This window comes from Neomonachus schauinslandi, chromosome 16 (assembly GCF_002201575.2).
Source record: "Neomonachus schauinslandi chromosome 16, ASM220157v2, whole genome shotgun sequence".
NCBI classification, from domain to species: domain Eukaryota; kingdom Metazoa; phylum Chordata; class Mammalia; order Carnivora; family Phocidae; genus Neomonachus; species Neomonachus schauinslandi.
The window spans coordinates 55206266-55226285 of NC_058418.1; the positions used below are offsets into that span (position 1 = coordinate 55206266).

The 20020-nt window shown below is 53.8% G+C and overlaps 1 protein-coding gene across 2 annotated transcripts in view; it reads right to left on the reverse strand.

Annotated features, from left to right (window-relative positions):
• Positions 1 to 20020, reverse strand: part of MEAK7 (MTOR associated protein, eak-7 homolog) — a 52025-nt gene that overhangs the window by 15978 nt on the left and 16027 nt on the right. The window contains exon 1 of one of the 2 annotated variants that reach the window (XM_021702549.1): positions 366 to 396. The exons of the other annotated variant lie outside the window; for it this stretch is intronic. The gene's annotated coding sequence lies outside the window, so the exon portion shown is untranslated. Of the gene's footprint in view, positions 1 to 365; positions 397 to 20020 lie in introns of those variants that run through there. 2 annotated transcript variants of the gene reach the window in all.

Consider the following 20020-nt stretch of genomic DNA (forward strand, 5'->3'; position numbering starts at 1 on the left):
CCCACGTCTATGTGCCTCTCTCACTGCCCCTCCCCAAAACGGGCAGCAACCTTGGGGACCCTCTGATCTTGACCACGCGAAAGACAGAAGATGCGGGGTGATTTTGTGCTCCGACTGACCACACGGGGAGACCCTCCCTCCCTCGCAGCTGTCCCCCGAGGGCCCCCCCCTTTCCCACCCTGGGGGCCCAGAGGAGCAGGCAGCCAGAGGGGCAGGGCCCAAGCCCACTCCAGGCACCGTTCCCTCCCGGGTCTGGTGCCATCGCCCCCGATCACCCCCCGCCTCCCCGGGATCGGCTGCTCCCTCTGGGCCACTGGGCCAGCGCCCCGGCTCAGCTCACCGCAGCCCACCGCCCCAGCACCCACCGGAACTGGCCAGTCGGGTCGCCCGCATGGATTTTCCCTTGAAGCAGCCCGCCCCCGTTGCCAGGCGAGGGCGCTGACGGGCAGCTATCTGCCCCAATAGCAGACGTGGAAGCTGAGGGGGCCGAGCCCTAGAAGGAACTCAGCCAATGGCCATGCACCTCATGGGGCGTGGGCCGGCGCGGACGGAGGCGGGGCCGGGGCGGGGCCCGCAGGCCGGAAGGAGCGCCTGGGCGGGGTGCGGTTCCCGCGGGTGCGGCTGGGGAGGAGCTGGAAGCCGGGCTGGGAAAGAGAGAAGCACCTGGGGAGGGAGGGGGAGTCCGGGCTGGGGTCGAGAGCAGCAGCTGGGCCGTGGGAACAGCTGGGAGAGAGGAGAGTGGGCCCAGTGAACACAGTGAGGGAAGAGGCGGGTAACCCGCTGGGGGACGCTCCAGCGGATCCGGACCCAGGCAGCTCTCCTATGACACCCCTCGCCCTGCCACCTCTGGTTTTGGCCAGGGGCCCCTCCCACCTGGGCAAAGTGCAGCCTCCTGAGCTGGAGCTTGTGCCCCTTCTCCCCCCCCCCCGCCCCCTCTTACCTCCTCCGGGTAACCAGGTCTTCTGCCTGCATTCTCCTCCTTCCCAGCAGCATTTAAACGTGCCCACGGGGCGCCTGGGTGGCTCAGTCGGTTAAGCGTCCCACTCTGAGTTTCAGCTCAGCTTGTGATCTCAGGGTCGTGGGTTAAGCCCCGTGTCAGGCTCCGCGCTCAGTGGGGAGTCTGCTTCTCTCTCTCTCTCTCTCCCTCTGCTGTCCCCCAGGCCGCTCTCTCTCTAAAAGAGAGAAGAAAAAAACGTGCCCACGTCTGTTCCAGCCTTGATAAACACTCTCCCTGCCCCCCATCCCCTTCATTCCTCAAACCCCTGTAACCTGGCCCCAGCAGCTTGTCCCTAAATCCAGCAGGCACTTTCACAGTGGGCATCCTCCTCCTCATCAAAGCCCTCCTTTCTGGGCATCCGGGTCGCGAGTCGCTGGCTTCTCTCTTCCTCTCTCCCAGGTAGTTTTCACCCAGGCTCTGCTGGCTTCTGCTTTGCTGGAGGTCCTCCTGCTGCTCTCCCCAGGCTGCGCATCCCTCCCTGAGATAACAGCCTTCCTCGTGACTTCCACTCCACCTGTCTGCTGTGCTGACCCCCAAGCCTGCACTTTGACCCCATATGTTTGCTTATCAGGCATCTCCACAAGGCTGCACCTGAAATTCAGCCCAGCTGAAACTCAGCCTCTTCCCTCCAAAACCGCTTCTCTTTACTTCCTTCCTTAGGGCATGTCAGCACCTCCCATGCCTCCTCCCTCTTCCTCCAGGTTGTTTTACTTCCAAGATAGCTCCTGCATCCACCCCTTTTCTCTCCAAGTCCCCAGGAGGCCCCTCTCCAGGCCAGACTGCAGTAACCGCCTCCTTCCTGGCCTCTTTGCCTCCTCCAGCCCATCCCCCCTGCTCCCTACTGGAGCCAATGGAGCACCTAATGCCCAAATACCTGTCCTGCCCCTAGACTGAGAGCTAGTAGCCCAAGATCAGCTGGGCTATTCATCAGGCCCCAGTGACAGACACAGGGAAAGCCAGCTGATGGTTTTTAACGGTTCCTAAAGTTCACAAGGAAGGTTATTTCTCAAGGACACATGGCTGCACCTGTAAAGTAGCATAATGATCCCTTGAGTAATGTTTTTTTAAAGGTTTTATCTATTTACCTGATAGAGAGCACAAGCAGGGGAAGCAGCAGGCAGAGGGAGAGGAAGAAGCAGGCTTTCTGATGAGCGGGGAGCGGGACGCGGAGCAGATCCCAGGACCCCGGGATCATGACCCGACTGTAAGGCAGATGCCTAACAGACTGAGCCCCCCAAGCGCCCCGAGTAATGAATGTTTTACTGAAAAAGAACTTGGAACTCCAAAATCATAGATCAGCAACATCTTTGCTGTTTGACATTCCATCCTTAAGAATGAAACCTCCTGCTCCCGCCTGGAGAATTTAAAAACTTTGCCAGAGAAGAGCCTGGATTTGCAACCCAGGTGCAGAGCTCCAGAACAGCTTTGCAGTTCCCAAGAGAACGGGAGCTGGTCCACTTTGCAGGCCTGACCTAATGCTGGTCCCACATGGCCCTGCGTTGCCCCAAGCCTGTGGAAACACTGCTTCTTTCAGCCTTCACCCAAACTCCACTTTCCACAAAATCCGATGAAAGCTCGCTCTTTACATTTGTTAGGTGAGCTGCCCCGGGGTTCCTGGTGCAGTGGGTAAAGAAACCTGCTTAGCCAGACTCTGGGGTTAATCCTGGGGTTCTTAGGCTGGTGGAATTTAAGTCTGAAAGAGCAAGGGCAGTACTTGTCTCTCGAGTTCATAGATGCACATGGAACAGAGACAGGCTCTCAACATCTCGTGCTTCTTCATCATCATCACCTGCACCTGCTGAAGCCATGGGAGGTGGGGGATGAGGATTACATTGAAGGGAGGGGTGGCTGGGGGAGGGTCTGTAAAAGAGTGGTTTGGAACTGATCAAGGGGAAAAAACAAGCACATTGAGACGCTATGTGGGGAAACAGGTGGGAGGGAAAGAAATACACAGGGAGGTCTAGGCTTAAAAACTCAAAGGCCCTCTGAACATTTTCCTTTCTTGTGTCAAAGATCTATTGCCTTTCCAAACTTTTTTTTTTAAGATTTTATTCATTCATTTCACAGACACAGAGAGCACAAACAGGGGGAGCAGCAGGCAGAGGGAGAAGCAGGTTCCCTGCTCAATCCCAGGACCCTGGGATCATGACCTGAGCCGAAAGCAGACGCTTAACCGACTGAGCCACCCAGGCTCCCCTTTCCAAGCTCTTTCTGCCCACCTTTGTCTCCATCCTCCCTACCAATCAGATGCTTCCTGGCCATTCTCCAACTCAATCTGGACATGGGAGTTCCTTCCTTCCAGGGGCCCTGCCTCAGGGCTGCACCTGGCTGATGGCAGCCTGCAAGACACGGCTTCTTGCAGCAAAACTGGTCTGAGCCCCAAGGCCTATGTGCCAGGAGAGGCAGAGCCAGGAAAGCCAAGTGTCCCAAAGCCCAGCCAACCCATGTCCTGCAGACCAACGACCAGTGAATGGTCCCAGCTCTTCAGCTCATTCAAGTTAGCTTTCTGCCACCTGCAGTCAAGGTGGTAGAAGGATTGGGTCCCCCTGTGTTTATGCACACATGGCGGCTCAGGGGATTAAGGAGGAGACCGACGTAGTTGGTTTGATAGTGTTCCGATCTCTAAAGCCAGGGACTCCCCCTGTGCCCATTGCCTGCACCTGGGACGGTGCCACCACCCCGTCTTGGCTGGGCCTGGCTGGCGGGAATGCCCTTGGTGACATCCACGGTGGCTGCCCTGTCCACAGGGTCCTCCTGCTCTCCCTCACCACGAGCCGGCAAGGCTAAGCCACATCATTGATACAATTGTCCTCCACGAAAAAGGCTTTTACTGGTCTAAGCACTAAATGAGGGGCTGGCCGGCTTACTCTGTGAAAGGCCAGATAGTAAATACTTTACATTTTTCAAGCCATTCAGCCTCTGTCACAACCAGGGGATTCTGCTGTCCTTGCACAAAAACAGCCACAGACAATATACCATTGAACAAGGCTGTGTGTAGGACTTTCAGGAAGGCCCCTGAAATGTCAATTTCATGTAATTTTCACACATCCTGAAATATTCTTCTGTTGATTTTTTTCCCCCCATTTAAAACGTGAAAATCATTCCTCACTCACTGGCTATCCCCAAACAGGCAGCCAGCCAGATTTGGCTCACAAGTTAGTACAGTTCCTGTTGTGTTTTAATATTTATTTAAGCTTCAATTTTGCACATTTGTATTACATACCCTTTTAAAACTGGGGCTTTTGGGGGGAGAACTCCCAGTCACAGTTCTGGCCCCCAGCACACATGGACTCCACTGCAGGCCTTCCTCTCAAGAGCAAGTTTGAAATATCTAGAACTTTCCAAACTCCCTTAGGGTGTGGCTTGGTTCTCCAGCCCCTCTTGGGGTACATTTTGTGTTAAAAGAGTGGATTTGAAGTAAAGGTTGGAAACATAGTGATGTCAAAGACCAAGAAATGGACCTTGGGCTACTTGGATGAGCTCATTCGGCATGACCACTCAGTTTTTGTGATTAGCAATTCTCAACGACAGAGCAGCCTAAAAGCCTTTGGAATGAATCCCAAACACACCAAGGTATGAACAGTTTTTCAGTTTCTGGAATGTACTATGTAATGAAATTTGGATCCATCTTTCCCTATCTGTCGAGCTACGTGTCATGAAGAAATTTGAAAGGTTATTAAAACATGTATACCTATGATTGACTAAATAATAAATGTAGAAAAGGCAAATCTTCAAAAAAAAAAAAACCGTAATTTACATAGATCCCGAGTCAAGGAGGTGGAGCCTAATTCCCCAGTCTGCAGGTGGACTGGGCACAAGCACTTCCTCCCAAAGGGTACAGGATGGAAACAGGGGAGGGGTTAACCCTACAATGGACAAACTGACAAAAGCGACCTCAGCCATGTGATCAAGGTCAACATCAATAGTGATGGATTGTGTTGATGCCGTGGGCCTTTCTGGGCTGAGAACACCCTTGGTCTGGGGAGTCCCCTCCCAAGGTGACCACCTCCTCTCCCGAACCACAGCTCATTCATCCAGTCAGGTTGGTCTGCATGGCTAGGACTCTCAACCATCCCATCAGGCCGCTGTGTTTTAATAATATTTATATAAGCTTCAAATTTGCACATTTGTATTACATACCCTTTAAAAACTAACCTGACCTGAGTCGAAAGCAGACCCTTAACCGACTGAGCCACCCAGGCGCCCCTTTCCAAGCTCTTCTGTCCGTCCACGTTTCAGCTTTCTCTTGGGATCTTCTACCTACTCACCATCTCCTCTCACCGCACCAGCCTATTCTTACACTGCTCCGCACCTTTGCACCCCTGTCCCTCCCATGAGCTCACATCTCTGCTCCAGGGAGCGTTAATCCCTCCCAGAAGGAGGGTCCTAAAGGCCATGGAGAAGAGAGGAGATCTGGTGGGGGGGGGGGAACTTGTTGGGGACACTGAGGCCATTTCCCCAGCACTAAGTGGGGAGCCAGCCTCTCACCTCAGGGACAGCGGGGGTGGCTGCCTCTCCAAGAGCTCCAGCCAATGTCCAAGTCACACATGCATTACCAGAGGTTGTAGGGGCAGCAGAGAAGGGTCTGCTCCTGACAGTGACCACCCTGCCACCCAGCTTTTCATTAGAGGGACAGGATCTAGGACAGGATTCAGAAGGCAAGGTTGGCACGGCCGCCTGGAGTCACCGTGAAAAAGACCGTCGCCAGGGCACAGCGGCGACGGCCAGCAGGGGCATCAGCCAGCCCAGGGCAAAGGAGAAGCCACCAGCCAAGGACGAACACTGCCCAGTCTGGGGAGTTGCGGTGGGCAAGGAAGCCTCCCAAGGACGGACAGAAGTGACCATTCGATCCACATCAACTGTGGACACGGGCCAGCCGCAGGTGGCTGGAGCCAGCTTGCCACGTGCATCCATGTTCGGATCTTGAGAACCTGTGAGCTTACTGTGGCAGATGTGATTAAGTTGAGGGTCTTGAAAAGGGGAGATAATCCTGGATGATGCAGGTGGGCCTGATGTCACCACGGGTCCTCCCGAGAGACAGGCAGGAGGGTCAGAGGCAGACAAGGAGACACGAAGACGGAAGGGGAGCAGGGAAGGGAAGACAGATGCTGGGTTACTGGCTTGGAGATGGAGGAAGGATTTCTAGAAGCTGGAAAAAGCAGGGGAGAAATTCTGCTCTAGAACCTCCAGCAAGCACACCGTCCTGCTGACACCCTGACTTCAGAAGTGCGACCCCCTGACCTGAAGAGAATAAGCTAATACTGTCTTAAGCCACTGAACATGTGGTAGTTTGTTACAGCAGCAATGGGAAGCTAACACACTGTTCATCAAGGAAAGAATTTCTGCCCGCCATCTCTCCTCCCTCCCTCAGCTGTGAGCCTGCAGGGGTCAGAGACAGGCTTGCCAGATGTAGCAAATAAAGATACAAGATACCCAGTTACATTTTTTTAGAAGATTTTTTCATTTATTCATTTGAGAGACAGCACAAGCAGGGGGAGAGGCAGAGGGAGAGGGAGAAGCAGACTCCCCGCTGAGCTGGGAGCCCTACGAAGATCCCGGGACCTGGGATTGTGACTTGATCCTGAGCCAAAGGCAGACATTTAACCATCTGAGCCACCCAGGCGCCCCTACCCCCAGTTAACTTTTAATTTCAGATAAACAGTTTTTTAGTATAGTCCCCAGTGTTGCATAAGACATCTTACACTGAAAAGTAATTCTTCATTGTTCTTCTGAAACACAAATGTTACTGGGCAGCCTGGTTCTACCTGGCAACGCTAGCCAAAAAAAAATAGCAGCTGTGGGGTGCCTGGGGGGGGGGGGGGGCTCAGTCGGTTGGGAGTCTGCCTTAGGCTCAGGTCATGATCCCAGAGTCCTGGGATCGAGGCCCCCTCCTCCCCGGTCTGCTTCTTCCTCTCCCTCTGCCTCTCCCCCCCACCACCTTGTGTTCTCTCTCTCACAATTTTTTTTTTTAATAGCAGCTGTAAGGGAAGAAGGGAGCAAGGAGGAGGAACACATTCCCCTGATGTCCACAGCAGACTCCAAAAAGGAGGGGAGAAGTTTTAATGTTAAATCAAGGTCCAAGCTTTATTAGCCAAGACTGGGCTTTTTTTTTTTTTTTAAAGATTTTATTTATTTATTTGAGAGAGAGACTGAGATAGAGAGAGAGCACATGAGAGGGGGGAGGGTCAGAGGGAGAAGCAGGCTCCCCGCCGAGCAGGGAGCCCGATGCGGGACTCGATCCCGGGACTCCAGGATCATGACCTGAGCCGGAGGCAGTCGCCCAACCAACTGAGCCACCCAGGCGCCCCAAGACTGGACATTTTTAATTAATAAATTGAGACCACTTGCAATCTCAAGTGACCCAAGACCTAATTTCCCAAGAATGGACAGGAAAAAATCAGGGGAAAGTTCTGGACCTTTCATCCAGGATAGAGAGGGTGGCTCTCCCCCGCCATCACCACGGAGCAGGTTCAAGGGGCCACAGAAATGAAGGAGATGGTATGACTGCACCTGCCAGGCAGTCTCGGGCCAGTGGCAGCGGGACAGATGAGCTCAGTCTCTAGCCCAAGGTCCAGGTGCAAACAGAGTCAGCCCCGAGGAAGAGTCCTGTATTTGCTTTGCATCCTTTCCACCCCCGCTGGATTAGGAGCCACTGTTGGGCGGAGAAACAGGCTCTTCCCATTTTCCTCCCATTTTCCAATGTGGCCATATTCCCACAAGGTGGCGCTCGGGATCACAAGATACCTTGCTACCGTCCTTGTTTTTTGTTTGTTTTTTTAAAGATTTTATTTATTTTTTAGAGAGCGAGTGAGAGAGAAACAGCATGAGAGGGGAGAGGGTCAGAAGGAGAAGCAGGCTCCCCGCCGAGCCGGGAGCCCAATGCGGGACTTGATCCCGGGACCCTGGGATCATGACCTGAGCCGAAGGCAGACGCTCAACCATCTGAGCCACCCAGGCGCCCCAGTCCTTGTTTATAAAATAAAAATCTTAGGGGCACCTGACTGGCTCAGTTGGTAGAGCGTGTGACTCTTGATCTCAGGGTTATAAGTTTGAGCCCCATATTGGGTGTAGAGATTACTTACAAATAAAATATTTTTAAAAAATCAAAATTTCAGACGAAGGTTAGATTTTAAGGTTGTTGAGAACATAATACAGAGAATTCCTGTGTGTCCTACACTCAGTGGCCCTATGACTAACATCCTAAGTGGGTATAGTACCATGTCCCCACTCATGAACCAACACGGACTCCTCATTACATGAGCTCTCCGGGCTGGGACAGTTTCTCAGACTCTCCTTGGTTTTTACGACCCAGGCAGTTTGAGGGGGCTGGCCCCTCGGTTGGGATTTGTCTGAGGTTTTTCTCACGGCTAGACTAGGGTTGCGGGTTTGGGGGAATGAAGACTCCAGATGTAAAGCACCTTCTCATCCATCGTATCAAGGTCATGGGCCATCACTGTGACTTATCTGGCCAAGGTCATGTCCATCTGGTTTCTGCATCATACAGTCTCCCCTTCACCTTCCCCTTTCTGTGCTGGGCCCTCTGAATCATGTGTTTTTCACAGGTTTGGAGCATATGACAATTACTTGGGGTTCTAGCGTCTCCCTGCCTGTCCAGTTCTCCAAGTAAGCCTTCATCAGTGTCCTCAAACGGGTCATAGGAAGAAGGCAGCTGGAGAACAGCAGTGTGAGAAGGTCAAAGGGGTGCCGTGTGAGCATCACCCCCACACCTGTGCCCCCACACTGGGCCCTGTATCTGCCCGGCAGGAGGTGCTCGGGAGAGGTCTGCTCCCCTCTCTGTCCCTGCCAGCCTCCTTGTAACCGTCAGCGAGATCCCACTGAGTAAGTCAGGTCACACCCCTCACCTGCTTAAAGACCCTACAGTGAATTCCACCCTCCCAAGCAGACCCCACGACTCCCCACACCCCGAGCTTGGCCATCTCTCCCTACACGCACGCCGAGCCACTCCAGGAGCATGCCGACCGCCCGGCTCTGAACCTTCGCATGGGCCCTTCCACTCGACCAAATATAAGCGCCCCACTTGCCCCACAGCCTCACCCTCAAGCCCCAGCTCAAGTTCCAGCTCCCAGAGACCTGCCTGCCCCTCTGTACCCCCTTCCCCCCAGATGCTGGCATGAAGAATTGGCGGCAGAGGAGGTAAAGTCCTCTGAAGACAGAACGGGTTCTAGGACAATAGGAGAAGACACCGCGGATGAGCCCTGGGGCTTGGGGAGTTTATGCCCCATCCTGTTGACTGCCTCTTGCCACGCGGTGGTGACCTGGGGACACACACAGCCCCTTCACAGTATTCTGTGAACTCCACAGTGTTCGTTACATCCTGGTTTGACAACCCACCATTTCTCACCACGACGAAGCTGTGCTTCTCCTTTTGTGGTACACAGATCTTTCTTCCTCTAAAACCATAAAAGGTGTCAAGACCTCCTCGTTGCTAAAATCCTCTGTGCACACGCTCAGTTGGAGGTGCCCTTGCAGCTGAGCTGAGTGGGTCACAGCTGCTCACCTGTGAACCCGGCTGCTCAGGGGATTGCCTTACATGGTGAAAAGCTCATGTTCTGCTGGGAGCACCGCGGGGCTCATAAAGGAAGTCCAAAGTTTCAAAAGAGGCTTTGCACGGATTTTTTGCAGGTCTGGCCTCCAAGCCCACAGCATGCTCACTAGCTTTCCGGAAGGGACAGTGTAACTATGGCAACCAGGAATTAGGTGTCAAAGATACACAGAGGGGTTATCCTACTTCCTGCCCAGCAGTTAAAACAAGCAGAGATGTGTGGGGAACTTGGGGCTTGGGAAGGCCAGCAGAGGGAGGCAGTAGGGTATTAAATATGGAAGGGAACCAGAGGAAGCTGCCGTTTGGATCTCAAATACTGCAACAGTGGTGAATGTCGCCACCAGTGAGCCATGGGCCAGGCCTGTGGGAAGCGTCCAGCACTTGGGATCTCAACAACCCAGCAGGAAAAGCACCACTATTCGTCCCACTCTGCAGACAAGGCAAACTGAGGCTCAGAGGGTGGCAGTAACTTATCTAAGTGACTGGTCTACCAGATACTTGGCGAGTGGGAGGGACAGACCAAGCCTCCGAGAACCCATCCCCCATGACACTGTGCCAGAGGGAAGGAGCAAAGTTTGCAGGAGCTGCGTCCAATGCCATGGGGCACAGGAACGCTGGCTGGTCCCAATGTGCTGGCAGCATGAAACCCACCAGAGTTCAGAGACCAGTTTGGGTTGTTTTGTTTTGTTTAACTTTTAAAATTGTTTAAGACAAAAATTTTAATTGTAAAATATCTCATTAAGTTTCATTTTGAAATACAGTTTCACAGGAAGTTGCAAGGACAGGACAGAGAGGTTCACTCAGCTTTGCGCTTGGTGACACCCTCCATAATTACGGACGTGATGTGTGTGCAGGATCCTTGTCCCTTCATCCCACGTGTCGGCGCGTGCAGCCGTCATGCCATCAAGTGCAGAGCAAGTCCCTGACCACAAGGCTCTCCCTCATGCTACCTCTCCAAAATTTAAAGTAGAGATAACATGTTGAAATAATATCTCAGCTGTATCAGGTTAAATAGAAACTAGAATTCATGTCGCCCATTTCTTTTCACATTTTAGAATGCAGCCACTAGCACGTTTAGATTCCTGTATGGGGCTTCCTGTATGGGAAACAGCATCCTGTTTTCACTGGACAGCCCTGGCGGACTTCAGACCCCAGGTCCCCGGTTGGGACGGGTCACCTGACCTCCCCGAGCCTGGCTTCTCTGGAGGAGCCCCGTTCCTTGGAGTAAGTGTGCCGCCGTCCACGCACTCAACCCATTTGCTGCGTGCAGGGCACTGTGCTAAGCGTGCGGACACAGAAGCAAGTCCTGCTGCTCAGAAACATCAAGTGTCCCCGCCCCCAGAGTGAGTGAAGCAAGCAGGGGGATCCCAGAAGGCCGCCCCTCTCCCGACACTTCCCCGAGCTCAGGCGCAGGCAAACAGCAGGCAGGGGCGCTGGGGGAAGAATTACGTACCCTCCTGGAGAAGGTGCTGGTGTGCATCGCTCTTGTTCCCAGAGCACTCAGGGGGCCCCCTGCAAACCAACACCCCACTCATGTGTCCCCCACCCCCACTCGTCCGTCTGTCTGTCTTTCCATCCATCCATTTCCAGAGGTACTTAGCCCCCACCGCCCCCTTAGACTCACCTGGAAAGATTTTTTTTCCATTTATTAAGAAAAAAATTTTAACATAAGGAAAAGTGGAATAAAACAAATCCTCTTATACCCACTACCTAGATACAACAATTGTTAACGTTTTGCCGTATTTCTTACTGTTCATGGTATTTAAAAGGAAACCAGAGTCATCCTGATGTTCAGCCTTAAATAAGTCCATCTGCATCTCTTTGTGAAATAGGACCCTTTCCTACCCAACCACAATACCATTAACAAAAATCCTTAGTGTCACCTGATCCTCAATCTTGGGATTCTGGTTAGGAAGCCTGGGTCTCAGGTCTTGCCCCAGACCTACTGAATCACAATCTGTGTTCTAAGAAGGTCCCCCCAAGTAATTTGCTGCACATTACAGTTTGAAAAAGCAAACTTGATGCCCAGTCTGTTATGTTTTTTTTTTTTTTTTTTTTTTAAGATTTGAGAGAGAGAGAGCATGCGAGCAGGCAGAGGGAGAGAGAGAATCTCCAGCACACTCCACGCTGAGTGTGGAGCCTGACACGGGGCTCGATCTCACAGCCCTGAGATCACAGCCTCAGCCGAAACCAAGAGTCGGAGGCTTAACTGACTGAGCCACCCAGGTTCCCCAATGGGCTGAATTCTATCCCCCTCAATTCATATGCCAAAGTCCTAATGCCCGGACTCAGAATGTGACCTCATTTGGAAATAGGGTCATTGCAGATATCATTAGTTCAGATGAGGTCACACTGGGGCAGGGTGGGTCCCTAATCCAATAGGACAGGTGTTCCTACAAAAAGGAGATTTGGACCCAGAGACAGACACACATGGGGCGGACGATGTGAGGAGACAGGGAAAAGGTGGCCGTCTACAGGCTGGGGGCAGGGGGCCTGGACAGATCCTGCCTCTGGCCTCTGAAGGACCAGCGCTGCTGAGAGCCACCTTGATTTCGGACTCCGGGCCTCCAGAGCCGGGTGAGGACGTGTGCGTGCTGTTTCGGCCACGCGGCTGGGGGTACTCGGCCACAGCAGCCCTCAGACATGACGCACAACCCATGCTCAAAACCTCCCCTGCAGTGTTTTTCAGCTACCCGAGGCTGAGGCCATGCTGAAAGGTTCCGGCATCCCTGATCTGGTGCGGTTTAGGCGTGGGTGCTCAGCTGCAGCCTGGGCTGAAATCCTTGCTCAGTTTTCCTCGTTAACCATGAGACAGCCTAGCGAGTCCCCCACCCGCTGCTGGTTGCTTTGTGCAGAAGGGCTAGTGAATTATCTGGGGAGAGAAATACCCAACAGCAGGGTAGGGACTCTCAGAGCTGTGGTCCTCAATGTGGGGTCCCGAGCAAGCAGCATCCACATCACCGGGGAGCTTGGGAGAAATGCAGATGCTCGTGCCCCATACAGACGTCAGGAATCAGAGACTGTGGGGGGGGCCGGACAAGCTACGTTTTAAGGAAACGTCCCAGCGATTCTGATGCACACCCACCCCTAAGAACCAAAGTCTTAAAGAAGTGTGGGCCCAAACTCTGCATGTGTTCTGACAACCTCCATCCGTACCAGCCCGTGGGCACTTTAAGAGCATCAGCTCTACTCTGTCCAGGTAAAAAGCAGCAAAATCCCACATCAATAGCCTCAGCCTGTGTATTTCCTTCCCGGATCTCAAACTAGCATCTCCATCCAGCTAGGGCTCCCAGAGGTTCACTTTGTTAACTTGTGTGTTGAAACATTAACACACCAACACAGTAACAATTTCAAACGCCCTAAGAGAAGATAAAATAAAAGGGAAATCTCAACACTCCTTCCCAGTCCTGCTCCCCAAAGGCAGCCAAGACCAGAAGCTTCTCGGGGTTTTTCCCAGAGCTGGTCTTGGAAACCACATGCGACTGCATCTACACCCCTTAAACACACACACCAGAAGCCGACGACAACCAGCGTCACACCTTGTCTCTTTCCTCCATGTACCAAACAATACACTCCTCCCTGGAGCTCACGCAACCCTTTATTTTCATAACGTGCTGCCATCCAAGACTATATAATTGAGCCAAACCCTTACGGACGAGTGTTTTGGTTGCTTCCCATCTTTTGCTTCTCTGCACAACCCTGCATTTTAGCATTCTTGGACACATGCCTTTACACAAAGGGCCGGTTGTTGAGTTTCTGGACTTGTGGATTTCACAGGCCAGTTGAAACATCAAGGGGCTGCTACAATGTTAAAAGGCCGTTTAAAAATAATAATACTGTCTATCTTGCTTCTGTTTCATCACGTAAAACCATTTCAACAACTAAGTCTTAGAAAAATGAGATTTAAAAAAAAACAATAAACAGAATGCATTGTTTTGTAGAACGCTCGCATTCCTTGTGTTACTACAGACCTGGGATGACCTCATGCTGGACTGGCCGGTTCTCCACACCTTCCTCGACGAAAGAAGGGGGCCGGAATCCCACACCGGTTCTCATCCACTAACATCCCCGAGGGCACGGTTTTATAAAGGGGGCCCCACCAGGTTTCCCCCCATTCTGTCTTCAATGACACGACCCGCTGCCGATGTGGAGTGAGCCCCTCCATCCTCATTAGGCAGGGCTACTGAATTGCGGGAGATGGTAACTCTAAGCAGGTGCGTAATGAGATTAACGAGGCAAGTGGACAGCTGTTTAGTTTTCAAAACAAATCCGTTAGCAGGTGCTTATCGACTCAGCTTTGTTAAATGCCAATTGCTCCGTAATTCCAGGTGCTAAAATGGCTGGAAAACAGAATGGGTTTGCCTGTGGTCTGACCCTGCCCCCCCTCCCCAGGGACCCCTGGTCTCTCCTCCCCTATGCGTAATTGCTGATGGACCCTGCAGATGGCTGCTAACCCATGCGGATCTGAGGGCAATGGTGTCGGCATCACCTGGAGCCAGAACTTGAGTTTTACTGGGTGATTCACGGGCACATCAACGTTTGAGAAGCTCCGGCCTAAACGGAGCTATACCCACCAAGACCCAGGGAAGGGGTGCAGTCAGATGGCATGAGCTGGGGGGCACTGTGCATTGTCACACAGCTGGCTGGGATCCCACTCTGCCGCGTGTTTGTGGGACCCCGGGTAAGATGTTTTGTCTCCCTGAGCCTCACTCTCCCCATCCATAAAATGGGGTAAGAACAAGAGCTGCCTCCCAGGAGCTGTTCTGAGGATTAAATACACTAATGAATATAAGGCTTTCTATCCCAGGACTTGGCACAGGATAGATGCTCAAAAAACATGGATACTGTTTTCCTTGCCTCCATCAGGAGGGGACTCAGACTCCCTCAGAGACCGCTGTCTTCCCAGATCGGACCATCGCAGAAACCCATATAGTCCTACACACTAAATTCAGTGTCCTGGGAAGTGGTCAAATATGTGGATTCCAGGGATTGGTCCCAGAAAGTCTGAATCTGTCAGGACTGGTGCCTCGGGCCATCGTCCAGGGAGCACTCAGACACACACCAGCCCAAGGCCTCTGGGCTCAGTTTGGTGCACAGACCCGCTGCGTCTCTGGGAGCCCCTTGCAAATGCAGGATCTCAGGCCTGCCCCAGACAAGTGTGACTCAGGACCTGCATGTTAACAAGATCCCCAGGAGACCAAGCATTGCCCTAGGCGGTCCCTGTACCTCGGGTTCACCACAGGCAAAATGCAGGGATGCGTAGGTGGTTTGGCTCCGGGGTTTGGTGCCTCCCAGCCCTCTCTACCTGCTCTGCCCCTTCTCAGACGGCAGGTGTCAGTGATCGTCCTCCAGGGCTGAAGCTTGATTTTTCGGGACTGGGTATTGGGACTGCTTCTGGGCTCCACTCTAACAAAGGACCACAAGCCAGGTGGCTTCGAACTCCAGAAATGTATTTTCTCACTGTCCCAGAGGACAGAGTCCCAAATCAACGTGGTGGGTTCGTTTCCTGTTGGGGCTCTGGGGGAGAATGCACTTTGGGCCTCTCCTGGCTTCTGGTGGCTGCTGGCCGTCCTCCAGGCCACGGCCTTGTCCACGTCTGTGACTTCTCTGCTATCTCCTGGCAGGACACACTGGTCATTAGATTCAGGGCCTGGCCTGATCCAGGATGAGCTCATCTTGAGATCCTTCATGACATCTGCAAAACTCCTCTTTCCGAATAAGGTCACGTGCACAGGTCCCGGGAGGTTAGGGCTCAGACATGTCTTCTTGGAGGCCGCCGTTTGACCCGCCGCAGGTCCGCCTGCGGTTGGCTCTTCTCTGAGGAGTCTATGCTCATCATATCTCCTCTCCTCTGGGAGGAAGAAGGGCTGTGTCCTCCAAGAGATCCCAGCCGTCCGGAAGCAGGGGCTGCGGCGTCCTTTCCCGCCACGTTGCAGACAGCCCCAGCCAGACCACCGCCACTGGGGCCCCGAGGGCCAGACAGGGGCAGCCAGGTGGCAGCCTGTTTGAAAGTGCACTTCTGCCTCTGTCCCCTGGGGCCCCCCTGCCGGCAGCCCTCATCCGGGGACCCTCCTCACCTCCTGCAACGCACATTTGCTTCCAGAACCCACCCTCTTTGGGGCTACTCTGCTCTCGGGTTTGTGGCATGGGGGCGCACTGCTCAGCTGTCCCTCTGAGACAGAACCGGGCAGTGTTCCTGATCCCAGACAATGACAGAGCCGGGAACCCCAACACGGTCATCTTCACTCACCACAGGGCTCCCTGTGGCTTGGCTGAGACTTGCTCCTCGCTGCCCTGCAGGCTGAGCCTCCTCCTGCTTCTCCTCTCTCGGGTGTCAGACCCGCCCTCCGGGCACAAGGTTTCCCACCTGCTCCTCCTCGTCCCTGGATCCATCACAGGGGTCACACCCCGTAAGTGTCTTCCAAATGGGTGTCTGCTTCCCACGGGACCTGAACTGGCTCAGAGCTCAAGTTCACTGTCAGGTGGGTGTGTCCCCACGAACAGGAATGGGATTCAGGAGACATGGTGGCCACAGTGTGACAAGTGTCCTCTGCACTCATCTCTGTCCCAGAGTCCCACCCTTCTCCCACCTGTCCTGCCGTTAAGCTCTGTTCTCTTGCCTGCATCTTGTCGCTGTGTCCCTTCTCATAAATGTAACCCATTTCCCTGGTCCAAACTATCACCATCTGAGCTGACCAATCAGTGCTGCCATCAGACCCACCTGGAGGGGCAGAGAAGGACGTGCATACTTTTTGTTGACGTTTTGTTTACTTAAGTCCTCTCTACACCTGACATAGGGCTTGAACTCATAACCCCGAGACCGAGAGTCACGTGCTTCTCTGACTGAGCCAGCCAGGTGGCCCGTGCATACGTTTTTGTTAATATTTTTTCCCGGTCCCACGGACAGCAACTTAATAATTAGAATCCTTACCTCAATGACTCACTTTTTGTGTTACTCCTAAGCATCCCTTACTTGCATGGAAAAATGAAGGTCCTGGGCATTGCTGACCTTGGCCCAGAAGCACCTCTGGAAGGTCCTGGTCGGCAAGGGGTCCTCAGGCTACACATGCATGAACTCTGCCTTAGAAACGCCCCAGCGGCTGATCAGTCCTGACCCCCATGTCCCCCTCTCCCAGGCCAGAGCAGGGAGTGACAGCCTCCCACCAGTGGCCTATCTGTGCAGAGAAGCATCTCAACCCATGGCCACGGGAGGCGGGGGGGTGGTTTCCCCCTCTCCTGCTCCTCCCCAGCCCCCCTCCTCCCTGCCTGCCGCCCCACTGGCCACATGGCCCTGCTTCCATCTTTGTTCAGCTGCACCAGCCAAGCTAAGAGCATAAGCAGGTTCTGTGCAAATGCCCCTTAGAAAGCACTGTCCGCCCTCCGGCAGCCCAGCCAGCCCAAGAGGCTGCCCAGAAGGGCCAGAGCCTCCGGCTCAGCAATCATGTGACGCCCCAGAGTGGGGACAGTGGGCCAAGCCCTCTTGCACTGGCAGCAGAGACTGCGGCCCTCGGAGAGCACGGGCACACTGTCGTTTGTTAGGGCTGAGTGTTGCTGACGCCCTGTGGATACCTCCCCCAGCCCCACCGTGGAGATGACAGTCCCAGCCCCTCAGCAGCCCCGGAGGTGGCAAACAGGCAAAGCCAGCAGCTGTGACTTTTGAGGCCGTGCTATTTAGTGACCCCCAAGGGCTTTCCAATGGTGGTATGCACCAGGCTCCGAGAAACACAATCACCCCTCCGATGTTTCCTTGGCTGTGTGAGCCTCAGATTCACTGGTTAGAAAGAAGAGGCTCAGATTCAGCCATTGCTTTCCAGCCAGTATTTCTGGGGAGGCTCACAGCAATCGGGTGTGGAAGGAGGACACTTGATTTCACAGATGTCGGAATCGGGGCTCAGAAAGATCTAGTGATTTGTGCCAAGTCACACAGTGAGGAAGGGCAGGGCCAAGGCTGGAGCCTGGGTCTCCTAGTTGGAAGCAGAGCACACTGCGTGTCTGGTCCCCCAGGAACCAATTAAAAGAATTTCCCAACCGAAGTCTGTTCTTTGAGCAAATGGGGATGTTGCTATTTTAAAAGGCAATCAGACCAAGCACACAAATGGCGTTCTCTATGCGCCAAGCCCTGTTCTGAGCCCATCACCAGCGCTGAATCATTTAATCAGCCCCCAGCTTCATGAGGCCGGCTCAGGCATTAACCAAGTCTTACTACTTCCAAGGACACTGAGGCAGAGAAAATCTAACGGATCTGCTCCAAATCCTATGAGAATGTCTGAGCCGGGATTTGCTTCTGGAATCCCTGAACTTAACTGCTGCTCTCTGCGGCAAAGAAACGAAAGGTCCCATAATGAAAGGAGAAGCCCATCCAGCTTATGAACGGGATCAAAACTCACTGAATGTAAGGTCAAAAAGGCCCTCCGCCTGCAGCATCGGATGGCTGGTTGTGATGCATGCACCATCGACCCGAGATGGCAGAGCCTCCGGGTAAAGACAAGGCACGCTGCAGACCCCCCAGTTGTGTGCCCGGGCTGCTTCTCAAACTGGCTCAGTTTCCCCATCTGTAAAATTGGGGTGGTGTACCTACCCTGTATTCTAGGCATTAAGGACAGCTCTTAAAATGGCACCTGGCTCTCAGCGCTCGGCAGAGGTTAGCCTTTGCTAGTCCCGTTTTTCTGCTCATTTCAACACACCCAGCAAAGCAGCACCACTCACCCCTCGCCGCTGTCTACAAGCAGGGGTGAATCTGCGGGGATAACACAGGCCCCACTCCAGAGGCTGGCCCGGCCCACTTCGCGACAACCACGTGTGGACCACAGCGGCTTGGGATTTCTGACTATGACTTTTTAAAAGGTCAGAAACGGGTTGCGGCTGTCTCCGTGGGTAGTTTCTCTCATTTCCACACCAAAGCCCTGGACGTGAATTCCGTCAAATGCAAAACTTGGTTTCCTCACTCCACCTGTTTCCTCCCCCGTGAAATGGGCAACTCCGCCGTCAGAGTCGCCTACCTTCTTGTCATTCAGTGTGGTCGGGGACCAGCAGCAGCCTGGGCTGAGAGTCTAAGAAATGCGGAGTCTCAGCCACCACCCCCAGACCTCTTGAGTTGGAATCTATGATTTAACGAGATCCCCCCAGGGAATTTGCGTGGACGTCACATTTTAAAAAGTCCTGCCCTGCCTCACAGGATTCTTGGAGTAACTAAAACGTAAAGTTCCCAGGACATGATTGACTTTACGCAAAGGTTACTCCTTCCCCTGACCTTCTTTCCTGCCCACAGGAAGGTAGGAACTCCACCCTCTCTGGAACATGCGATTGTTGTGAACCTGGGCCGGGGACGTAAAGGACAGCGCTTGCGCTTTGGATGCATAATGTGTCATCCTCACAGTGCCCCTCTGAAGGAGAAGCTACTGTCCCCACGATACAGACAAGGAAACAGATGCAGACGGTCCCGTGACTTGCCCAAGCTCCGAAGCTGAGGCAGGCTGGGCGATGCCCGAGCCCTCATTAGACCACCGCGCGCTCCTCCCTGCTGCGTCTCCCAGCCTGCGCCCCTTGGGACCCCAGGTCTGGTGCGCTGCCTGCTCCCAATCTCCACCATGGGCTTGTGTCCCCACGACTTCCATGGGCTGGGGAGGCGGCATCGTCCTGCGGGAACCGGGCCCCCCGGGGCCACCCTGGGAAGTCTGGATACACACGCCTCCCAAGCAGACAAGCCAGAACTTGAACAAAGAAACACCAAAATGTCACCAACTTGCAAATTCATGGGCAGTCAGGGCTGCCAGGTTGGCATTTTTAGCCCAGTGTCCTTTCTGCCCACTCTGCTTGCTTAAATCACTTCCTTCTGACTCTGTCACTCACGAGTGTAATCAGGGCGGTCCCTGGGACAGGGAATGTGACGCAAACGGTGACCCTTCCGGAACAGAAAGGCCAGTTGCCTCCGCGTTCCTGAAAGGAATTCCCCAGACACGCCTTGAGGACCTTGGTGGCTAGGTTCTCTGGAAGCACCTGCCTCCACTGCTCGAAATCTCATCTCCGGATTTGGGAGTCCCGGTTTCTGGTTGGGCACAAGTTCGGTCCCCTCCCAGGGACACCCCGGCCGTCTCCTGGCTGCTGGAGAGAGGCGGGCAGGGTCCCGCCACCCTCATCACAGGGAAGGATATATGGAGCCAAGGGCCAGGAGCGGGCAGGAAGCCCCACAGCAGAGCGGCTGCTAAAAATGTCGGGCAGATGCTGCACCGAGAACCGGATCTCGTTGCTGACGCGGCATCCCAGATGCACGTTCATTCGACCATTTTCATGCATATTTATTTGTTCCTTATAAAAGCGGTATGACCACCTTCCAGAAACAAAAACCAAGAAATCAGGGCGCCTGGGTGGCTCAGTTGGTTGGGCGACTGCCTTCGGCTCAGGTCATGATCCTGGAGTCCGGGGATCGAGTCCCGCATCGGGCTCCCTGCTTGGCAGGGAGT